Source organism: Scyliorhinus canicula, chromosome 5 (genome assembly GCF_902713615.1).
Source record: "Scyliorhinus canicula chromosome 5, sScyCan1.1, whole genome shotgun sequence".
NCBI classification, from domain to species: domain Eukaryota; kingdom Metazoa; phylum Chordata; class Chondrichthyes; order Carcharhiniformes; family Scyliorhinidae; genus Scyliorhinus; species Scyliorhinus canicula.
This window is the reverse complement of record NC_052150.1, coordinates 118,817,434-118,833,147: the sequence shown is the minus strand read 5'-3', so window position 1 is coordinate 118,833,147 and position 15,714 is coordinate 118,817,434. Positions and strand designations below refer to the sequence as shown.

At 53.7% G+C, this 15,714-nt stretch overlaps 1 long non-coding RNA gene across 1 annotated transcript in view; it reads left to right on the top strand.

Annotated features, from left to right (window-relative positions):
* The window catches only part of LOC119966207, a 52,970-nt gene extending 37,574 nt beyond the window's left edge, over positions 1–15,396 (top strand). The window contains exons 2-3 of the long non-coding RNA XR_005460695.1: positions 14,379–14,571; positions 14,884–15,396. This is a non-coding gene — a long non-coding RNA (uncharacterized LOC119966207). The remainder of the gene's footprint in view (positions 1–14,378; positions 14,572–14,883) is intronic.
* Positions 15,397–15,714: the final 318 nt, after the last annotated feature.

The following is a 15,714-nucleotide window of genomic DNA, read 5'->3' as shown; positions in this document are numbered from 1 at the left end:
AGCTGCGGTGTGCTGCGGGTCCTGTGTGCGATGCACAAGTTGTGTCCACTTGTTTGAGGAGGATGGATAGGAGCAGGGGCACAGTGGGCAGACGAGGATGATGACAGCCGGTAGTCTTGCGGGGTGGACTAGCTGATGGTGTCACTGGTGGGGAATCTGTCCTGTGAGGGGCAGTGTTCTAGGGTGGGTGCCAAAGGCCATGGTGCATGCATCCACAGGTCCAGGCTCGCTTTGCGGCTCCTTGCTGCCCATGCAGTGGGGCAACACTTCGAATGGGTGCACTGGGGTGTGCCAACACTTGGTGAGCCACTGGCTTCGCTGGGCCATGCCCATCCCATTGATTGATCGGCTGGGGTCTCTGGGCTCCTAGGAGGTGGCCTGGAGGAAGGTTGGGGGGAACCCGTATGGCCGGGGGCAAGCTGTACATCTATGGGCCACAGTGGGCAGTCAGTAGGGTGCACAGCCAGATGGTTGCCTTGCAGGACGCGGCAATGGCAGCCCATGCCCTGACACCCCGGTCCTGGGGGACACCCTGACCCCATGGCCTAACCCCTGGACACCCCATGCTACTCTCCCCGGCCCTGGCAGATGCCTGACAGCCAGCGGCACAACTGTCTGCCTACCATTACGCTTTTTGGGACATTACATACCTCCTCTCTCTCCCTCAGCAGCCACGGTTCCTGCTTCCCGGTTTCTTTTTTTGAAATAATTTTTATTGAAAAATTTTGAATTTATACAACAATAACGCACCATAGTAAAATACCAAAAATAACAATAATATTAGCAATCATAAACATTCGCCCCACCTCCATGAACAACACAGCATTTTAACAAGAATGCAAATTAACACAATATAAAGTTACATAATAGAAACCACAATAAGGAACACCCCCCCTTACCCCCCCCCCCCCCCCCCACCCCTCCTCGGGTTGCTGCTGCTATTGACCAAGATACCTATCTCTGAGCCAGGAAGTCCAGAAAAGGCTGCCATCGTTTATAGAAACCTTGTATTGATCCTCTCAGGGCAAATTTGACCCTTTCCAGTTTTATAAATCCCGCCATGTCACTGATCCAGGTCTCCACACTTGGGGGCCTCGCATCCTTCCACTGTAGCAAGATCCTTTGTCGGGCTTCTAGGGACGTAAAGGCCAGGACACCGCACTCTTTCACCTCCTGCACTCCCGGCTCTACCGCAACTCCAAAAATCGCGAGTCCCCACCCTGGTTTGACCCTGGATCCAACCACCCTCGACACCGTCCCCGCCACCCCCTTCCAGAATTCTTCCAGTGCTGGGCATGCCCAGAACATATGGGCGTGGTTCGCAGGACTCCCCGAACATCTGGTGCACCTGTCCTCACCCCCAAAGAACCTACTCATCCTAGTCCCGGACATATGGGCCCGGTGCAGCACCTTAAATTGGATGAGACTAAGCCTCGCACATGAGGAGGAAGAATTGACTCTCTCCAAGGCATCCGCCCAAGTCCCATCCTCTATCTGCTCCCCGAGTTCCTCCTCCCATTTAGCCTTCAGTTCCTCCACTGACGACTCCTCCACCTCCTGCATTACCTTATAGATGTCAGACACCTTCCCCTCTCCGACCCACACCCCCGAAAGCACTCTGTCCATCGTCCCCCGCGAGGGCAGCAAAGGGAATCCCTCTACCTGTCGCCTAGCAAACGCCTTTACCTGCAAGTATCTGAACATGTTCCCTTGGGGAATCCCAAATTTATCTTCCAGTTCCCCCAGGCCCGCAAACCTCCCGCCAATAAACAGGTCCCTCAATTTACTGATGCCCGACCTTTGCCACCCCCTAAATCCCCCATCCTTGTTCCCCGGGATGAACCGATGATTGCCACCCAGTGGAGCCTCCATCGAGCCCCCTGTTTCCCCCCTACGCCGTCTCCACTGTCCCCAGACTCTGAGGATCGCCGCCACCACCGGGCTCGTGGTAAACCTCTTAGGGGAGAGCGGCAACGGCGCCGTTACCATGGCACCCAGGCTCGTACCTCTACATGACGCCATCTCCATTCTTTTCCATGCCGCCCCTCCCCCCTCCATCACCCATTTACGCACCATTGACACATTGGCCGCCCAATAGTACCCCAGAAGGTTGGGCAGCGCCAGCCCGCCTCTATCCCTCCCTCGCTCCAGGAACACCCTCTTCACTCTCGGAGTCCCATGTGCCCACACAAAGCTCAAAATACTGCTAGTCACTCTCCTAAAGAAGGCCCTGGGGATAAAGATGGGCAGGCACTGAAAGAGGAACAAGAACCTCGGAAGCACCGTCAATGGCAGCATGTCCCACCCTTTGAACTCCTCCTCCATCTGATCTACAAGTCTGGTGAAATAATGTTTGTGAAGAGTCCCCCAGTCCCTGGCCACCTGCACCCCCAGGTACCTAAAGCTCTCCCCTGCCCGCCTAAGCGGGAGCCTACCAATTCCTTCCTCTTGGTCTCCAGGGTGCACCACAAACAGCTCACTCTTGCCTAAATTTAATTTATAACCTGAAAAGGTCCCAAACTCAGCTAGCAGCTCCATCACCCCCGGCATCCCTCCCACCGGGTCCGCCACATACAGTAACAGGTCATCAGCATACAACGACACCCTATGTTCCTCCCCACCTCGCACCAAACCTCTCCACCTCTCTGAATCCCTCAACGCCATCGCCAGCGGCTCGATTGCCAGTGCAAACAACAAGGGGGACAGGGGGTAACCCTGCCTGATCCCTCGGTAAAGCCGGAAGTACTCCGACCTCCTACCATTCGTGGCCACGCACGCCATCGGGGCCTCATATAGCAGCCTTACCCATCTAATGAACCCTTCACCAAATCCAAACTTCCCCAACACCTCCCATAGGTACCCCCACTCCACTCTATCGAAGGCCTTCTCCACATCCAGCGCCACCACTATCTCTGCCTCCCCTTCAATCGCCGGCATCATGATGACATTCAACAATCTCCGCACATTCGTGTTCAGCTTCCTTCCCTTCACAAAACCTGTCTGGTCCTCGTGCACAACCCCTGGCACACAGTCCTCTATCCTGGTGGCCAGGATTTCTGCCAGCACCTTGGCATCTACGTTGAGGAGAGATATGGGCCTATATGAACCACACTGCTGGGGGTCCCTGTCCCTCTTTAAAATTAACGAGATCAGCGCCCGTGACATCGTCAGGGGCAAAGTCCCCCCCTCCCACGCTTCATTGAGTGTCCGCACCAGCAAGGGGCCCACTAGGTCCACAAACCTTTTATAAAATTCCACCTGGCCCCGGTGCCTTCCCTGACTGCATCTGCCCAATCCCCTTAACTAGCTCCTCCAGCTCAATCGGTGCACCCAACCCCTCCACCTGCTCCTCCTGCACCTTCGGGAAAGAAAGCCCATCGAGGAACCTCTCCATTCCCCTCCTCTCCCCCGTCGGCTCCGACCGGTACAGTTCCCCGTAAAAGTCCTTGAAGACCTAATTCACCTCTATCCCCTTCCGCACCACATTCCCACTCTTGTCAGCAAATCAAATTTAGCCTGCAGGCTGCGCCTCTCCCCCAACAATCCCTCCTCTGGTGCCTCTGCATACCTCCTGTCTACCTCCAGCATCTTTCCCACCAGTCTCTCCCTCTCACTTCTCTCACTCCTCTCCCTGTGTACCCGGATGGATATCAGCTCCCCACGAATCACTGCCTTCAGGGCTTCCCAGACCATCCCCACCTGGACCTCCCCCGTATCATTCACCTCGAGGTACCCCTCAATACTTGCCTGGACCCTCCTACACACCTCCTCCTCCGCCAACAACCCCACATCCAACCGCCACAACGGACGTTGATCCCGCACCTCCCCCATCTCCAACTTTATCCAATGCGGAGCGTGGTCGGAGATTGCAATGGCCGAATACTCGGCCTCCTCCACTCTCGGAATCAGTCCCCTACTCACCACGAAGAAGTCTATCCGAGAGTAGACCCTATGTACGTGGGAGAAGAAAGAGTACTCGCGTGCCCTCGGCCTCACAAACCTCCATGGATCCACCCCACCCATCTGGTCCATAAACCCTCTCAGTACCTTGGCCGCCGCCGGCCTCCTACCCGTCCTAGAGCTGGACCGATCCATTGAAGGATCCAACACCGTATTGAAGTCCCCCCCCCATGATCAGACCTCCCGCCTCCAGATCCGGGACCCGTCCCAACATACGCCTCATAAAGCCCGCATCGTCCCAATTTGGGGCATACACACTAGCAAGTACCACCTTCTCTCCTTGTAGCCTGCCCCTAACCATAACATACCTACCCCCCTTATCCGCCACCACCTCCGATGCCTCAAACAACACATTTTTCCCCACCAGAATCGCCACTCCCCGGTTCTTCACATCCAACCCAGAGTGGAAAACCTGCCCCACCCATCCCTTCCTCAGGCGGACCTGGTCCGCCACCTTCAGGTGGGTCTCCTGAAGCATTGCCACATCTGCCTTTAGCCCCTTCAGATGAGCAAGTCCCCTCGACCGCTTCACCGGCCCTTCAATCCTCTCGCATTCCAGGTGACCAACCGGATCAGAGGGCGTCCCGCCCCCCTCCCCCGTTAACTAGCCATAGCCCGTCGACTGCCCGTCCCAGGCCAGCACCCCCTGCCCGACCCAGTCCCCACAGCGACAACACCTCAGCTCTGTCCCCCCAGCCCCCACCAGCTCCTTCCTGACCCTACCAGCAGCAACCCAGTATTCCCCTTTCGCCCCCTCCCTCCCCCCCCAGGCTAGGAACCCTCCTAGCCGCGAACCGTCCTCCATTGTACTCCGTGGGTCAGCTAACTTCTGCTGACCCCGGAAACTCCCGCCAATAACCCGACCCCTCCCAAAGTGGGATCATCCCCCAATCTATCCCTCCTCCAGGCACCGCCCCAGCGCGGGGAAGAACCAGTTAAGGCCCCGCCTCCCCCCGTCATCGTCTCCACCCCCCAGCCCTGCAGCGCGGGAAACCAGAGGAAAGCCCGTGCTTTCGCACTGCCCCACCACACCCTCCTGACGCAGCTCCCAAATACCAGCCCTACTCCATACCCCCAACACGACATAGAATACAACCAACCCCCCAACCCTCCCCGCAAGATACAAAACTCAAACAATGCCCCACAGCAAAAAAAAACATAACAGAACAACACCCCCATAAATAACCATATCAAAATTGCAAAAGTACAAAAAAACAGAAAAAAAAGAACACAGCAACAGCAGAATCCAGCACTAAAATATTACAACCGACCCCGCAACCCCCAACCCCTAGTTCAAGTCCAGTTTCTCCGTCCGCACGAAGGCCCACGCCTCCTCCGGGGAATCGAAATAATAATGCCGGTCCGAATAAGTTACCCACAGGCGCGCGGGCTGCAACATTCCGAACGTTATCTTTTTCCTGTAAAGCACCTCTTTCGTCCGATTAAATCCGGACCGCCGCTTAGCCACCTCTGCACTCCAATCCTGGTAGATCCGTACTACCCCATTCTCCCAATTGCTGCTCTTCACCTTCTTGGCCCAGCGCAGCACACACTCCCGATCACTGAACCGGTGGAACCTCACCAGGACCGCACGCGGGGGTTCATTCTCCTTAGGCCTCCTGGCCAGTACTCTGTGTGCTCCCTCCAGCTCCAAGGGCAGATGGAAAGGCCCGGCCCCCACTAGCGAGTTCAGCATTATAGCCACATAGGCTGTCAGGTCCGACCCCTCCAGCCCCTCCGCAAGGCCCAAGATCCGCAGGTTTTTCCGCCTCATGCGGTGATCAAGCTCCTCAAAGCGGTCCTGCCACTTCTTGTGGAGTGCCTCGTGTCCCTCCACCTTACTCACGAGGATCCCGGCCTCCTCCTCTCGTTCGGTGGCCTGCGTCTGCAACTCCTTGATGGCAGCACCCTGGGTCGTCTGAATCTCCGACAGCCTTCTGTTTGTTTCCTGCAGAGAGCTCAGTACCTCAGCCTTGAAGTCTGTAAAACAGCGCAGGAGAGCAACTTGTTGCTCCTGGGCCCACTGCTTCCACTCCTCTGGAGCTCCGCCGGCCGCCATCGTGGATTCCTTCCCCCGTTTTTTCTGGGGAGCTGCTGCCATTCCTTCCCCCTTTCCACTCCGAGTTAGAGTCATGGACTGCGGGGAAAGTCGTTCAGCACACCTTCCCCCACCGGGAGACGTCGAAAAATTTCCGTTTTGGGCTCTCAAAAGAGCCGAAAAGTCCGTTTAAAACGGGAGCTCCCAAATGTGTGGCCTCCTACGTCATCGCAGCCACCGGAAGTCCCCTGCTTCCCGGTTTAAGATACCACAAGTGTTTTATTTTATTTTATTTTATTTTATTTATTATTTTATTTAAAAAAAAAAATTTTCTCTCCTTGCACTCTCTTGTCCCGTCCAAAACAAGCCCACCTAAGAGGAGCTGTATAAAAGGGGGAAAAATAAAGTAGCAAAAGAAAGGAGGGAGGAGGGAAGAAAAAGGGAAGAGACAAAGAATAAAGATAGGGTGCGGAAAAGGGGGGGAAATAAAAACAAGGGAAGAAGAAAGGGAAGTGGGAGGGAAAAAATGCCAGAAGAGAGCCAGATCAGAGGGGGAAGGGTCACCAGATACACACCGGGGCAAGGGGCGAGCCAGCTCAGGCGAGCTAAGCGACGGAACGAAAGTATCGCCGCATCGAAAAGAGCTGGACCGACAGGTGCCCTCTCCCCCGGGGCCAGGGGGAGCGGGAACTGGAAGGCACACTTTACCGAGGTGCTGAGGGAGCAGTTGCAGGTACTCAAGGCAGAGGTGAAGGCAGAAATAGAGGCCGCAGTGCAGGCAGCAGTGGACAGGGTCATGTCAGGGGTGCAGCAGGCCCTGACCAGACTAGAGGAGAAATTGGATACCCAAGGGGAGAAACTGGAAGCCCAGGAGGCGACCATTAAGGAGCTGGAGAAAGCAGCGACTGACGCGAGCGACCGGGTCATGGCCCTGGAGAAGGAGGTGGCGAGACTGGGCGCAACACAGGGGAGCCTGAAGGGCAGAGTAGACAACCAGGAAAACAGCTCAAGGAGGCATAATGTCAGGATAGTGGGCGTGCCAGAGGGGAGCGAGGGTAGAAACCCCACAGCATACGTGGCTGAGATGCTGGGCAACTTAGTGGGGAGGAAAACTTTCCCCAACCCACCGGAAATGGACAGAGCACATCGGTCGCTGCGCCCGAAGCCCAAGGCAGGGGAACAACCGAGAGCAGTCATAGCCAAACTGCACCGGTACCAGGATAGGGAGACAATCCTGCGCTGGGCCAAGGAAAATAGAGCTTGCAAATGGGAAGGGCACGCCATCCGAATCTATGAGGATCTTGGGGCAGATATAACTAGGAGACGGGCTGAGTTCAACAGGGCGAAAGCAGCTCTCTACAGGAGCAGAGTGCGTTTTGGTATGCTGTACCCAGCGAAACTCTGGGTCACATACCAAAACAGAGAATATTTCTTTACAGCCCCTGCTGAGGCGAATAGGTTCGTCGAGGAGCACGGGCTGGAAAACAACCAGGGGGGGTAGGGACGAGGGGCCCCTGGCAGGGGGCAACGACACGCCGACGGGGGGGGTGGGGAGGGGCGAGGCAACGCCAGCCCCCCCCCCCCCCCCCCCCCGGCAGGAACACCCAGAACAAAGAACAAACCACTGCCCGAGGGACCGCTCCAGGTGGGAGGCCAGGCCCCAGCATGAGGGAACGAGAGTATTGGAGAAGGGAGAGCAGGCGAGAGGGGTGCAGGGTAGGATGGGGGAAGAGCGGGCAGAAAACCGTAGAGGCCAGGCAGGGGAGAAGCGAGACAATAAGCCCCGAGAGGGGGCCACCGTACTAGCAGGAAAGCTAGCGCCGGGGGCACGCAACAAAGCAGGGCCGCAGCGCACCCCCAACAGGGGGGGAAGGCGCCAGGCAGGGGAGGGGGGGGGGGGGACACCGGTCAAAGTCGAGAGAGCAAAGGGGGACAGGAATAGGGGAAAGAGGGGCAAAGGAGGAGAATACAGGTAGGAGGGAGAAGGGAGAGACCGGGGGCACACAGGGAGCGAGAAACCGGGGAGGGGAAATGCAGGGACGGAGGGACAAAAGAGGCCAGAAAAGCAACAGGGCTACAAAGTGCCACAACCAAGGGCTCGAAACAAGGAACCGCTGCAAGCACCCACCCAGTACGGTCTGTGGGCGAAGGGGGCCCCCAGAGTGCAGGGGACTACCCGCGTGGCGGACACACAGTGGACGGCCATGGCGGGTGCCCCCGGGACAAGGGGAAACCCCGTAGCGCAGAGACCCGACCGCATGGGGAGAGCAGTGGTAGTGGCCATCCTGGACGGCCCCCTAACAAAGGGAAACCCCGGAGTGCAGGGGCGCATCCACCAGATAAGTATGGTTAACCCCACAGGAACGAGGGGGCAGAAACCCTCCACCAGGATAATCACCTGGACCATAAGGGGACTTAACGGCCCAGTGAAGAGATCTAGAGTCCTCACCCACCTCAGAAACATGAGGGCCGACATAGTCTTCCTCCAAGAGACGCACCTGAGGGAGCAGGACCAACTGCGGGTAAGAAAGGGTTGGGTGGGACAAACCTACCATTCCTGTTATGGGACAAGGGACAGGGGGGTGGCGATCCTGATCGGCAAGAGGACAATGTTTAGGGCGACAAAGACGGTTACAGACCCAGAGGGGGCGGTATGTCATGGTCAGCGGGGCCCTGGATGGGGCACCGGTAGTTCTAGTCAACTGTACGCGCCCAACTGGGACGACACGAGTTTCATCAAAAAGACTATGGCAGAAATCCCGGACATAGCGACGCATCGACTAATCATGGTGGGGGGGACTTCAACTGTGTACAGGATCCAAAGAGGGACAGATCAAACCCCAACTGGTTTAGCTCACTGGGCTAAATTGCTGGCTTTTAAAACAGACCATGCAGGCCAGCAGCACGGTTCGATTCCCGTACCAGCCTCCCCGGACAGGCGCCGGAATGTGGCGACTAGGGGGTTTTCACAGTAACTTCATTGAAGCCTACTCGTGACAATAAGCGATTTTCATTCATTTCATTCAAAACGGGGAAAACCTCAAGCATGGCAAGGGAACTCAGTCACTTTATGGAGCAGATGGGAGCAGTGGACCCCTGGAGGTTCGCCCACCCGGGGTAGAAATAATTCTCCTTCTTCTCCCCAGTACACAACGTGTACACCAGAATTGACTTCTTTGTGGTGGGGAAAACGGTGCTTCCAGAGATAGACAAAGTGGAATACTCCGCAATTGTGATATCAGACCACGCTCCACACTACATGGACGTGCGGCTGGAGACAGGAAGGGCCCAGCGCCCCACATGGAGGTTGGACGGTGCCTTACTAGCTGACAAGGGGAATGGGACAACTCATCGCCGCCGACTCATCGCCGCCGACTCATCGCCAGCCCAATAAAAACAGGACAGTCAACAGACTTCTTAACAGCGCTCTGGAGTGAATGGAATCTATTTAAACAATTTAAACCTATAGAAAACAAAGGACATTTTAACATATTTTTGGAAAAATATGTTAAAATGTCCTTTGTTTTCTATAGGTTTAAATTGTTTAAATAGATTCCATTCACTCCAGAGCGCTGTTAAGAAGTCTGTTGACTGTACTGCTTTTATTGGGCTGGCGATGAGTTGGCTGGCGATGAGTTGAGCTGGCGATGAGTTGGCTGGCGATGAGTTGGGCTGGCGATGAGTCGGCGGCGATGAGTCGGCGGTGATGAGTTGTCCTCGACCTGCTGACAAGGCCTTCAGCGAAAGGATAGCGCGGGGCATAGCACAGTACACGGAGAACAACCAAAACGGGGAGGTCTCTCCCTCCACGTTCTGGGAAGCGCTTAAGGCCGTACTAAGGGGAAATCATTGCCTTCAAAGCGCAAAGAGATAGGGAGGAAAGGGTGGCTAGGCAGAAGCTGGCCGACTCCATACTGGAGGTAGACCGTAAATACTCCGAGGCCCCGGCCGTGGAGCTCCTGGCAGAGAGGAAAGAATTACAAAGGAACTTTGACCTGCTCTCCACCAGGAAAGCAGTGCACCAACTCCGCCAGGCACGCGGGACCCTATACGAACACGGAGACAAAGCCAGCCGCCTGTTGGCACACCAGCTGAGAAAGCAGGCAGCCACCAGAGAAATTGCGCAAATCAGGGGTACCGGAGGCATGTTGGAAACAGAACCAGAAAAGATTAACAAAACCTTCATGGCCTTCTACCAAGAGCTGTACACCTCAGAGCCCCCAACAGGGAAGGCTGGGATGAACCGGTTCCTTGATGGACTGGACATACCAGTCGTGGGAGAGGGCAGAAAACGGGACCTGGATGTACCACTAGCACTGGGAGAGATCATGGACAGCATTAGTTCCATGCAGACGGGGAAGGCGCCGGACCGGACAGATTCCCGGCGGACTTCTACAAAACATTTGCGACAGCGCTGGCCCCGCACCTGCGGGAGATGTTCACAGACTCGCTAGCTAGGGGCACACTGCCACCCACGTTAGCACAGGCCTCAATCTCGCTGATACCTAAGAAAGACAAAGACCCAACGGAATGTGGGTCATGCAGACCCATCTCACTGCTGAACGCAGACGCCAAAATACTGGCCAAAATCCTAGCCAAAAGGCTAGAAGACTGTGTACCTGAGGTGGTCACAGAGGACCAGACGGGCTTCGTCAAAGGTAGACAGCTTACCTCGAACATCAGGCGCCTGCTGAACGTGATAATGACCCCCTCCGGGGAGAGAACACAAGAGGTGATCGTCTCCCTGGACGCAGAAAAGGCCTTCGACAGAGTCGAATGGAAATACCTCATAGAGGTACTGGAGCGGTTCGGGCTTGGAACAGGGTTCACCGCTTGGGTAAAGCTCCTATACAGCGCTCCCATGGCGAGTGTACGGACCAACAATACCAACTCCCAATACTTCCAGCTGCACAGGGGCACCAGACAAGGATGCCCACTGTCCCCGCTGCTGTTCGCACTAGCAATCGAACTGCTAGCAATCGCGCTCAGGGCAGCAACAAATTGGAGGGGGATCCGAAGGGGAGGCAGAGAGCACAGAGTCTCACTCTATGCGGATGATCTGCTCCTCTACATCTCGGACCCACAGAGCAGCATGGACGGAATCATTGCGCTCCTGAAAGAGTTTGGAGCCTTCTCAGGCTACAAACTCAACATGAGCAAAAGCGAGATCTTCCCAGTACACCCGCAAGGGGGGGGAGTGGGGGGGCAAGGCAGCACTAACGGGGCTGCCGTTCAAACAAGCCACAGTTGGGGGGGGGGGGGGGCAGCACTAAAGGGGCTGCCATTCAAACAAGCCCGACACAAATTCCGCTACCTGGGGATCCAACTAGCCCATGACTGGAAAGGGATCCACAAATGGAACCTCACCAGTCTGACGGAGGAAGTAAAAAAGGACCTGCAAAGATGGAACACACTCCCACTCTCCCTCGCGGGGAGAGTCCAGACGATCAAAATGAACGTACTACCCAGGTTCCTCTTCCTGTTTAGATCTATTCCGATCTACATCCCCAAGGCCTTTTTCAAAGCGCTGGACAAACTTATCATGGCGTTCGTATGGGGGAGTAAAAATGCTAGGATCCCAAAGAAGGTCCTACAAAAAACAAAATCCAGGGGGGGGGGCTAGCCCTCCCAAACCTACAATTCTACCACTGGGCGGCAACAGCCGAGCGAGTAAGGGGATGGATCCAGGAGCCAGAAGCCGAGTGGGTGCGTGCGGAGGAGGCCTCCTGCATGGGGACCTCCCTCTGGGCCCTCGCCACGGTGGCACTCCCATCCCCACCCAAAAAACACTCCAGCAGCCCGGTGGTGATAGCCACCCTCCAATCCTGGAACCAACTGCGGCAGCAATTTGGCCTGACCAAAATGTCGGACAAGGCTCCCATCTGCAACAACCATAGATTCACACCAGCACTGACTGACGCCACCTTCAAAAGGTGGAGGCAGGACGGAGGGACACTGACAGTCAGGGGCCTATACACGGACGGCAGGATCGCAACACCGGACGAACTGACAGAGAAATTTCGGCTAGCCAGGGGGAACGAGCTACGATATCTGCAGCTCAAAAACTTCTTACGAAAGGAGACAAGGACGTACCCATAACCGCCACGACACATACTACTGGAAGATCTACTGGACGCAAGTATCCTAGATAAAGGGAACTGTAGCAACATGTATGACCGACTGGTAGAAAGGGCCGACACCGTACTGGACGCAACAAGAAAGAAATGGGAGGATGACCTGGGGATTGAGATAGGGTGGGGGCTCTGGAGCGAAGCACTGCATAGGGTCAATTCCACCTCCAAATGCGCAAGGCTCAGCCTGATGCAGCTAAAAGTGGTACATAGAGCCCACTTAACAAGAAACCGTATGAGTAGGTTCTTCCCGGAGGTGGAGGACAGATGTGAACGGTGCCAAAGAGGCCCGGCCAACCACGCCCACATGTTCTAGTCTTGCCCCAGACTTGTGGAGTACTGGACAGCCTTCTTTGAGGCTATGTCCAAAGTGGTGGGGGTGAGGGTGGAGCCATGCCCGATAGTGGCGGTCTTCGGGGTTTCGGACCAGCCAGATCTATTCCTGGGGAGGAGGGCGAACGCCCTTGCCTTTGCCTCCCTGATCACCCGCCGTAGAATCCTGTTTGTATGGCGGTCAGCAGCACCACCCAGAGCTGCAGACTGGCTGTCCGACCTCTCGGAATCTCTCCAAATGGAGAAAATCAAATTCGCCATCCGAGGGTCAGACGACAGCTTCCACAGAACGTGGGAGCCATTCATGCAATTGTTCCGGGACCTGTTTGTGGCCAACAAACAAGAGGAAGAATAGCTGGGTGGCCAAGAATCAGGGGAAAATGGACGGGAATAGGGGGAAGGTAGCCGGGGGGTGGAGGGCTACGGGTTCGTTATGGGGGTTTGTTCTCATGGTTTTATGCTTATTTTTTTTTCTTGTTAATTTATTGTGTTTGTATTGGAGGGGAGGGGTTACTGTTTTTCTCTGTTGTGATGAAATTTGTTGTTGAAAAATTGAATTAAAATTATTCCAAAAAAAAAGGAAGGACAAAGCCGCAAGCGACAGTCTGATGGCAAGCTAAGGCCCAAAACCAAATTGTAAATAAATGCCTAGAAACATGTGCCTCGGCCATATTGGGGAATGTAAAATATGTATGCCGGTTAAAGGGGGTGGCCACAGTTGTTATTATGAAGATGCTTGCCTGTAAATATACATGTTAATTTTTGCGTGTTTTTTTTCTAATAATTTGTAATTTGTTGGATATAAAATATGAAAACTCAATAAAAAACATTTCCAAAAAAAAAGATACCACAAGTGGACCTCACCGACGTCACTTCCGTTTGGCGGGGGTGGAGCATCGCAGGAGGTTGGAGACTATTGGGTTTTTAATGAGATGTAAATGCATGCCACTTTACATTTTGCATACCCACACTGGCGCACGGCGTGGTACACATTTACACCACAATGGAGGTGACGGAGCATGGCGCACCGTTTAGCAATTGACATCAACCTCAATTTTCGCGTGACGCTGTATTCTCCACCCTATCACGATTCGCGATTCCAGTGCGGCTAACGGAGAATCCCACCCCTTGTTTTTGTAGTTCATCTTCATTCCATAGCCCAGGTCTAAATCTCCTCATACTGCAGCCTCCTGCCTTTTAACTTTTTCATCTTGCTTCACTGCTCTGACTCCCTTTTAGTGATCTTTCTGTCTTCTCCATCCCCATTTCGCAGACCATATAGATCAAAAAGATATGCAAAAGAGATGATTTCTGATTGAGACAAGCAAACAAATCATTTATCATTTAGTCTTTCGGAAAAACAATGACAGTTTAGCATATTAATGACAATTTATCAAAGGATTTGTCATCAGAACGTCTTGAAATGCGGTACGGCAGGGATTTCAGATTTTATTGTCGCTCATTTACAAAGAATTACCTAAGGTTGATTATGGGGCAATTGTACTTCCACTATGCCACTTTATCAAGTGTATTATAAGGCAGTAACACGTTGATGGGTTGAGGTGCAATCACTTGAAGAGTTTAACAATGACATCTCAACCTTGATGTATGCAATTGTCTTGGAACACTCTGGAATCAGAAACATAAGGATACATTTTGAGTTCGGCCACTTGTCCTAGTGTCAGGACCAGAAGCAGGTCTCACTTCTGTGTGGACAATGAATGGCCACTGCACATAATCCTCTAGCAGTCACCCACTTAACATTGGGGGGGGGGGGGGGGGGGCATGGGGGCTGTCCACTGAATGTGCATAGGCAAACCTGAGGTGGCACAGGTAAGAGGCATTATTTAAAATGCTGCCAGCCTTGCATTCATTGCTGCCTTCATTCCAGGAGTTACAGCCTGTCTATCTTCCAGGTGACCAGAGAACAGAATGGAAAGCTACAGCCTACAGTGGCAGAAGGATGACCCCAGGTGGCCCCATGGTTCAGCGACATTCCCTTCAAAATCTCCTCCAGGCTGCAAAGACAAGATGGAAGGTTCTGTTCCTCTAGGGACAGGAGAAGGAGACCGGCCTACTTGACCAAGCATGGCAGAGATCGCAGAGGAGGTAAGCAGGCATGGGATCACCACAAGCATGTTAATGACCTTATTCAGTCTGCCACCATGAGGATTCTATCATTTGTTTCCCTTTAGGTCTAATATGTAGAAATGTGAGAGGGTCAGTTTGGTGGGAAGGGACTGATCCACCCAATTGGTGGCAATGGGGTCAGATAGTAGCATATGCTGCCAGAGGCATTGGTGCATCTGACTGTGCGGCAGTATTTGTCTGCTCCCATCATGGACTGCTGGGCTGCCACCAGTATAGGTATTGTGCTGGCCTCTGTGGAGAAACTAACAGTGTTCATTTTTGTGCTTGCAGGAGAAGACAGCCCATAACAAAGAAAAGGGACAAGACCAGAAGAGGAATTGCTCCACAACTCCCTGCTAGGCCTTTCACCAATTTCTTTAAATCTATGCCACCTTGTTATTGACTCCTTTGTTAATGGAAAATTTATATCTCCGCTCCTCATAATTTTATACATCTCAATTAAATCTCCTTCAGCCTCCTGTGTTCCGGAGAAAACCAGTTTAGTCGATCCAACCTTTCAACATAGCTAAAATTTTCCATTCTTGGCAACATCTCTCCTGTACCTCTCTTTACTCTGATGATTTTCTTTCTGTGATACGGTTACCAGACTGTACGCAGATTCCTAGCTGTAGTCTAACTAGTGTTTCTTCCATTCCAGCAAAACCTCTCTGCTCTTAAATTCTAGGTCTCGGCCATTAAAGGAATGTATCCTGTATGACTTCTTAACTTTTTGTATGATGTGGTTGTCTAAGGAAAAGGTTCAGAAGCATAGAGTCTGGACAATAACTACTGTAGAAGGCTGTCGACAAGGTCTCACACTGCAGATTAATATGTAAAGTTAAAGCGCATGTGGTTAATGGTAGTGTCTTGAGATGGATAAAAAGCTGGTTAGTAGACAGGAAGCCAAAAGTTGGAATAAATGGGTCTTTTTCTGATTGGCAGGCAATGACTAGTGTGGTACTGCGGTGATCTGTGCTGGGACTCAAACTGTTCACATTATATATTAATGATTTGGACGAGGGAACTAAATATATTGGGTGGGATTCTGCCGAATCCCCGATGGCCCGACACCGGCCATGGACACCGGCTCCTCTGTAGGAGCCCTACAGAGGCTGGCGCAGA